Source organism: Myotis daubentonii, chromosome 2 (assembly GCF_963259705.1).
Source record: "Myotis daubentonii chromosome 2, mMyoDau2.1, whole genome shotgun sequence".
Taxonomy (NCBI): Eukaryota; Metazoa; Chordata; class Mammalia; order Chiroptera; family Vespertilionidae; genus Myotis; species Myotis daubentonii.
In genome coordinates, this window is record NC_081841.1 from 142,468,249 (window position 1) to 142,475,373 (window position 7,125).

General features: G+C 36.2%; 1 pseudogene; it reads left to right on the forward strand.

The window, feature by feature from the left end:
• The first annotated feature begins 6,317 nt into the window (after window positions 1–6,317).
• On the forward strand, window positions 6,318–6,886 carry LOC132226352 (DNA-directed RNA polymerases I, II, and III subunit RPABC3-like; annotated as a pseudogene).
• Window positions 6,887–7,125: the final 239 nt, after the last annotated feature.

Below are 7,125 nucleotides of genomic sequence, written 5' to 3' on the forward strand. Positions count from 1 at the left end.
ATTTTTTTAAAAATTTTACTGGGGTGACATTAGTCAACATGAACATATAGGTTACATGTGTGGATTACTAATTTACAAAAAATAAAACATTCTTTAAAAAGTATTCACCTACTTTGGGGGCATATACACTTGCCTTGCTCACATATCATTTAAAACCATATGCTGTTTATTCTGACTGGTATCAACCACTCATTGTCATCCATTAACCCCACTAATTGTTCTAAGGCTTAAGGACTAGCAAATCTTTGCTTTAGTTTTAAAAAATAAATGTTTAGGCAGAACAATGGAAAGAGAAAATGGTTAAAGTTTTGAACTCCTAATCTCACTTTCTGTATTGTACTATATTCTAAAATTAGAGTTTATCACTAATTTAGACAGAACATAGAATAACTGTATTGCCAAAACAATCATAAAAATATTAACAACGATAATTTTGGGGGAAGTTGCTACTTATTAGGTTCAGTGTTAATTACTTGACATAGAATTTCTCAGTTGGATCAAATTAAGGACAATTATATTTTTGCACATACTTATTTATATTTACATATATAATGAAATGTTAAATAATATATTAATATGACTACTAAAAAACAGCATTTGTATGTATATTCTGGAATATAATAGTATTAATCCATTTAAGGGAATTTCAGGGGATGAAGCTAGAAAACCATCAATATACATTGCCTGACTCCTAAATTTGCATTCATTACCACTACAACCCATATAATCCTTTTACAAAACCTGTCGAGTACCCACTATGATTAAAAATGTCCCCAGACATTGTGAGAGATTAAAAAATGATGACATAAAAATAATGTATAATCACAAAAACCTTACCAAATACATGTGAAAATAATATTACCACATAGCACATACTAACTTCTGTTACTTCAAAGTCCATCCCTCACCCCATAAATGGAAAACTTCTTATCCCTGCTTACTTAATAACTCAGTCCATAGCCCCCTCTGTGAACCCCACAATGCTCTTTCTAGGAAATTTCATATAGCTAATATGAAATAATAATATTCACTTTCAATATTATCCAGTAATATTCAAAAATATTACAACTTTTAGCACTCTAGTATGCTCTAGGTATGCTTTCTTACTTTTATTTATAGCCTCACTTTTACCTATATTCTGGAGAACAGGGCATAGAACTTTTCTACACATCTCTGCATATCTACTATTGTGTTCAGAATCTGGCACATAATATTGCTAGACTACAAATAAGTGAGCATGTAATTAATCATGTGCTCTGTGTTCTGTAAAAATGGAGGAAGTACTATAAAAGAAGGTGAGATCAGTTGATCCAGTGTAGAATAGTTGAAGTTTAGATAAATATAGGGAGAAAAGAAAATAACATTTCGAATAAGAAACTGCCATGAGAATATATTTTCTATAAAGTATGAAGGTTGGAAGTCTCTCTGAAGAAAACCTGAATAAATAATAACGAGATCATAAGGGTCAGAAAATATATGGCCTATAAAGGCAAAATCTATATAATAAAACCTTAATATGCAAATCAACCAAACTGCAGAATGACATCATTATGATGCACACTTACCACCAGTGGGCAGATGCTCAACACAGGAGCTGCCCCATGGTGGTCAGTGCTCTCCCACAGGGGGAGCACTGCTCAGCCAGATGCCAGGCTCATGGCTGGCGAGTGCAGTGGCAGTGGCAGGAGCCTCTCCCACCTCTACTGAAGGCAGGTGGTAAGGAGCTAGGCATCCTGGGCTGGGAAAGTCCTGGATTGCGAGAGGGATGTCTAACTGCCGGCTTAGACCCTGTGGGATAGGGCCTAAGCCGGCAGCTGGACATCCCCTGAGGGTCCTGGACTGCGAGAGGCCACAGTCTAGGCTGAGGGACCCCTCCTCCAAGTGCACAAATTTCATGCACTGGGCCTCTAGTAGTTCAATAATTTTCTTACAGGTGATCAAAGTACCTAAAGGAACTACTTAATCATAAATGTCAAATTCTTAAAATACTGACTTAGGAAAACTCTCTAAGACAGACACTAGAAATTTATGTAGTAAGATCAATCTGAAGAAGTTCAATTGTTTAAGCTTGAATTGGGGAGACTCTCCATTAGGAAAATAGTAATGGTCACAAAGATCAAATTGAGTCATAATAAGAAAATTGTAAAACATATTTCAAAACCAAAATTTAAATAATTTATGGCATTTTGAATGAAGAAAGAGATGAATCAAATTGAAGTCTGTAAGGTATATAACTGAGGGAATGATGATGCTAATGGTCAATTAAAATATATAGAGATCAACCAAAGGACTTGTATGCATGCATATGAGCATAACTAATGGACACAGACAGTGGGGGGGTGAGGACATGTGCTGGGGGATAGGGGCTGCCTGGGAGAGGTCAATGGAGGAAAAAGGAGGCTCATGTAATACTTTAAACAATAAAGAACTAAAAAAATAGATATTAACATTTCATGGATATGTTTACAATATGTCAACTTAAAGTGTTTTGCTGTTTTAATTGAAGCAATATGGGCATCAAGAAGCATGCACACATCACTAATGTACAACCGAAGAAGCAGGGTGAACACATTTGTGTAACCACCATACACATTTATGAAATTGCTAGGTCACTTGGGTGCGTGCATGTTTAAATGTGATAGATAATCTCACATAGTATTTTAAAGTCCTTATAGCAGTTTATACTCCCTATCTGTACTATATGAGAATTTCACTTTCTTTTTGAAATGTGTTTACTTTCCTAATTTTTTTTTTCCCTGAGGCAATTGTCAGCATTTTGAGGCATATAGGAGCTATACATTATTCTAGGTGTAATAGTAAAACTAGTCCATGACTAATTGCACATAATAAACTTAGTCTACTTCTGTTGTTAAGATTAAACAACATGCAAAAGAATATCAGATATGAAAAGACTCAATATACTTTTGAAATTAAGACTTTTCAGCTGAATAATATCCTAACACTCAGTGAAAACGTCCTTTCTACCACTGAGCTTTTCACAGCATTATAAAGCAGCTGTCCAGCAGTTCAAGGTATTAAAGGAGCTTGTAAAGAGCTGTGGATCACCACTGCAGCCATTCACACATGAAATCAGAGAAGGCTTTTGTGGGCTGGATGTAGTAGGTAATTAATTTGGGAAAATTCCAGAGGTTAAAACCAGATGAGCTGTTCCAGGTTTTCTGGTCCTGCTGCTGCTGATAAATGGGTGACAAGTTTCTGTTTATCAGCATTGTAAGAGACTTCCATAAGACTTCTGCCTCTCCAACAGAAAAACTAAAAATCATTGTGCAAAATGGGTTAAATTTCATTCCACAAATAGCATGGAGGCCATCTTACAATGTGAATTCTTCTAAATGACATATAAAATGAGGATATTTTTAGCTCAAAGAAACAGAAATTGGTTGTCACAGAACTTTAATGAGACTGATGGGGTAAGTAATTAGTGTAAGAAGAACCATCATGTTCTCTGAAGTAGTCATTGATCTAAACACTATATTTATAGTGAGACTCTTAAGACTTTAATATAAAAGTCAATGACTATTGTTACTTAAGAGGGAAAAGGCACTGGCTTCAAAATGACAGTGATTTAATGTCTGCACTAGTGAGATACTAAAGAAAATATTGTTAAATGCTATAGAAGACAATGCTTGTTAGTAAAAATATAATCAATAAATCTGTAGATTTATAATAAAATTAATGTAAAATTTAGCTAAAATAATGATGGAACTGTGATTGTTATAATAATTTTATTAGAAATATCCTAAAAGTTCTGTCACATATTCTAAGAAATTTGTTTAGAAACTGCAATTAAATAATTCAGAAATAATTAATTCAGAAGACAATCTATTAAATTATAACCCTCCCCACAGGTTAACTTGGTACCAAATGTATTGTTTAATTTATCATTCTTAGTATTTTTAGGCAGCCTCAAGGCAGAGAATGAAGTAATAATAAATAGGGAATAGTGGATAATTAGAGAAGGAAATGTGGAACAAAATTACTAAGGGCTTTAGGTGAAGTTCATTATTACTATTTAATAGTGCCCAAGAGCATTCGATCAAATTATGGATCAAGTTTAAAAGTGGGCTGAATAAAATCCTTGTGGAGGAGAGTTTTCTAACTTTCTTTCTCAGAATTAGGCTCAATGTCATAAAATATATTCAAAATATCTCTCAGAAATTATATTTGTCCAAGCCTTATAGAGAATCACTTTGGGTGAGTTATGTGTGTATTTTAGGGGCGAGGGATAAAGTCACACATATTAAAAATAAGAGAGAATAAGAAAAAAAGGAAACAATGAGAGGTAGAAAGTAAAAGTAAAACCGGAGTTGTTTGGCAATAGTCCACGTGCCACACAGACTGAGACCATTACACGATTAAGCAGTAAGGCACTTTAGGGGTGCCTGACTAGTTAAGTGACATATTGTAAGTACAGCCCTCAGGCCATTTAATGCATGGGAAAATCTTACCTTTCTAACTGTACATATTTTCTCTTTTCTTTTGACTCACCCTAGAGCATCAAATTTCCATGATTAAACTTTTAAAGGGTGTAAATGCATAATTTATTTGTTTTTCTTATTTTGTTTCATTTCATTACCATAGTCATGACTATGCAACCTATGAATGCTAACCAGTCATGTATTATGGAGATATTCCTTTCAGTTTCTTAAATAAAGCCAGTTTATTTAAGTAATGAGTTAGAGATGTGCAGTTTCTGTAAATGCTATACAGAACTAGGGACATTTGTGGTCAGTGGAAGGAAAGTATGCTAGGCCTGTTTATCCAACTATATGCTGCAGGCCAAGTGACATGTTTGGAAATTGTATTGGTACTAATAATAACGATATTAATATTAATAATAGCATGTGCTTGCTTCATGAATTCTGAGTAATCTGTGCCATATTCATAGACAGCTTGGCTTCCCTGGTAATGTTTGTCATGGTACTAAGCAGAAGAGACTAATTCCAAAATTTCAGCTTATTTGGCCTATAAAGGAAAGAAAAAGCACTATTTCAAATGTTCTTTATACTAGTGATAGCTATGTTATTGGATATATTCTAAAATCATTGTGAAAAATAATATTATAGTTGTTATCTAACTTGTGTTGGATAAAATATTTGTATTACTATATAAACCCCCAAAAGTAAAAATGGAAAAAAGGAGTTGACAATAGCATTCAATGAGCACAATATCGCAAGAATAAATTACCCACATATTAGTTGATAATCAGTATTATCTCGATGTGATTTTTTAAAATATATTTTATTGATTTTTTACAGAGAGGAAGGGAGAGAGATAGAGAGCTAGAAACATCGATGAGAGAGAAACATCGATCAGCTGCCTCCTGCACATCTCCTACTGGTGATATGCCCGCAACCCAGGTACATGCCCTTGACCGGAATCGAACCTGGGACCTTTCAGTCCGCAGGCCGACGCTCTATCCACTGAGCCAAACCGGTTTTGGCCTCGATGTGATTTAATCAATAATTCTAAAATATTCACCTTTGACCAGGCACTTAGCTAGGACCTGGGGATATGTAGATTGATCAGTATTAAAATGTTAGGGGTCCAAAATAAATAGAAAGGTACATACAAACTCAGCTGTTTATAAATTGTATGAGCTATGAAAGGTATCAACAACATCAACAACAACAAAAAATGATAAAAGACTTGAGGAGAAAGGAAGGCTTGTTATTTTGCCCATGAAGATGGCAATGAAAACAAAGAAGGAAGTCCCTGCCCCTTCCCAAGTTGAGGCTACTGCAAAGGTTTTGAAGGCAAGGAAAGTGAAGAAAGGTGTCCTCAGCCATTAAAAATAAAGAATATCCACACATCACTCACCTTCCCACACAGAAGGTAATGCGACTCTGAAGGCAGTCTCAATATCCTCAGGAGACATAAGCATGACCACTATACCATCCTTAAGTTCTCTCTGACTTCCAAGTCAGCCATGAAGAGGACAGAAGACAACAGCACACACGTGTTCAATGTGGGTGCCAAGGCCAACAAGCACCAGATCAAACCAGCTGTACATAAGCTCTATGATGTTGATGTGACCAAGGTCAACACCCTAATTAGGCCTGACGGAGAGGGCATATGTTTGGCTCCAGAATATGATCAACAGAATTGGGATCATCTAAACTGAGTCCAGATGCCAGATGGCTATTTCTAAATGTAGAATTTTATGACCTTTCCCCCCCCCCTCTCCCTCGTTTTCTCCACCCGAAGTGGTGTGCATACTCCTAGTAGTGGTTGCGCACTCAGTCCCCCTGTGCTACTCTCATTGCCCTTTTAGCGTGGCTGGAATTCTGTTTAAGATATTTTTGATGTGAAAGACATTGACCCAGAGGGCAAGAAGTTTGACCAAGTGTCCCCACTGCATTGTGAGAGTGAATCTTTCAAGATGGACCTTATCTTTGATGTAAACATTCAGATTTACCCTGTAGATTTGGGTGACAAGTTCCAGCTGGTCATAGCCAGTACCTTGTAGGAAGATGGTACCTTGGATGATGGTGAATATAACCCCACAGATGATAGACCTTCCAGGGTTGACCAATTTGAGTATGGAATGTATGGAAAAGTGTACTGGATTGAGGGAGGCGAAACTTCTACTGAAACAGCAACACATTTCGCTGCCCACGTGTCCTATGAGGCCCTGCTCATGAGGCTGCAGGGTGATGCCAACAACCTGCATGGATTTGAAGTGGATTCTAGAGTTTATCTGCTGATGAAGAAACCGACCTTCTGAACCACCTGGAAAGCCAACCTCAGTCACTCAGGTCATGGGCATTTGTTCAAGTCCGAGTTGCAGTTGCTGTTGTCCTATTCAAGAGGGGCTGGCTCTCTGTCCACTGGGGTAGTTCTCTGCCTGGTCTGGACTCAATGAGAAGCTATGAGAGACCCAGCAGGAGACTTTAAAATGAACCAGAAGTTGTTTTTGTGTGTATGATTTTTTTAAAATTAAACTTTATTTTTTTCAGAAATAAATATAAAATTTTACAATGAAAAAAAACAAGGGAAAAGAAGGCTTTAGTAAAGAGTTATCTTTTGAGTTAGGTCTTGAGGTCCTTGGTTTATATTTTTTCATATTAAGATAGGGGAACAGAGATTCTCAGAAACAGTATT